The following is a 1,316-nucleotide window of genomic DNA, read 5'->3' on the forward strand; positions in this document are numbered from 1 at the left end:
GTCTTTTTCACTTTATTACTCAAATTCTTGGCCAAGAAGTCTGTTGTCGGTCACCAACAAGTTAAGCTCAACAAACTCTCCTCTGTTTCTATTCAGCTGGGGGTAGAGCACAAAGAGGGGACATTTGTGGAAGGAATGAGAGAAGATCTGATGCACAAACACATGGCAGTGCGGCACATTTTCTAGGTGTCCTCTGTGTTGTGTGTCCGTTTCCTCACTGAATCCTCAGCTGGGCCCTGTGATATCGGCTCAGCCGGTGAGGCCGCTGGGGAGACCATCCCAGGCAGAGGAGCCAGGACCCAGCACAACTGAAGACCCGAGGAAGCGAGAAAAAGGACGCGTGTGATTCTGGAGCACAGAGTGAATGGATGCAAAGAGGGAAGGTGAGCGAGGAGCGGATGACACAAGGGTCTGAAAGCCACACTGAGTAGTCTGGGATTTCTCCTAAGGCTGAGGGTTTTAAACAAGGAAATGAGGTCAGATGTGAGCTTAAGCAGAATGACTTTTGTACATCCAATAAAAATAAACCTACAGTTATTCCAAGGAAGAATCCAGGAGAAACAGCAGTGGCCTGGGCTGGGAAGGATGTCTCTGGGAAGTGTGTCTGAGGAAGCAACAACTCCCGGGGGGGGGGGGGGGGAACCTGCTGGGTCCTCACACTGACCACACCTGCCACAGCACCCTGGTCTCTAGGAGGTGGGCGTGGGCCGGGGGCTGGGACCCAGCAGCTGTCTGTCTGTCTGTCTGTCTCCCTCTCTCCCCCTTGCCGCCTGGAGCCCGTTGGTCTGCGCTGCAGGCGGAGTTCCAGGAACCCACACAGAAGTCAGTGGAGGGTCTGAGCACGGAGGCCACAGGGCCTCCTGGAGAAGGGAGGTCACCAGAAGTGCGGGCACCGCAGCCACTGGGAACACTGGGAACTTGTACCATGTCAGGTTTATGGATGGGGGGTTACTTTATGTTTTGTGCCCCTATATTCACTCTTCCTTTCTCCAGTGCAAACAGGTAGCCCCTTGTGATACACAGAAGATGGCCAATGATAGCCTGCCTCCTTGGCTTCTGTATTCAAAAGCCTGAACCTGAGGTTATTACCCTACAGGGAAGAGAGGATGCCAAGTGCCTCTGAGTGCAGTAAGACAGAGGGGAGCTTCCCCATGATGGGGAAGGGGGTGGAGGCTGGGGGCACATTTAACTGAGGCCAGAGGTGCCTTCCTCTAGGGGGCCACACAGGAGGGACCAGGGGGAGACCAACAGCAGCCATGGCTGGAAGATTGCCCTGGTGACCCATTTCAGACGAGAGTCTACCATACTGGGGGCTG

This window comes from Vicugna pacos, chromosome 22, assembly GCF_048564905.1.
Source record: "Vicugna pacos chromosome 22, VicPac4, whole genome shotgun sequence".
NCBI classification, from domain to species: Eukaryota; Metazoa; Chordata; class Mammalia; order Artiodactyla; family Camelidae; genus Vicugna; species Vicugna pacos.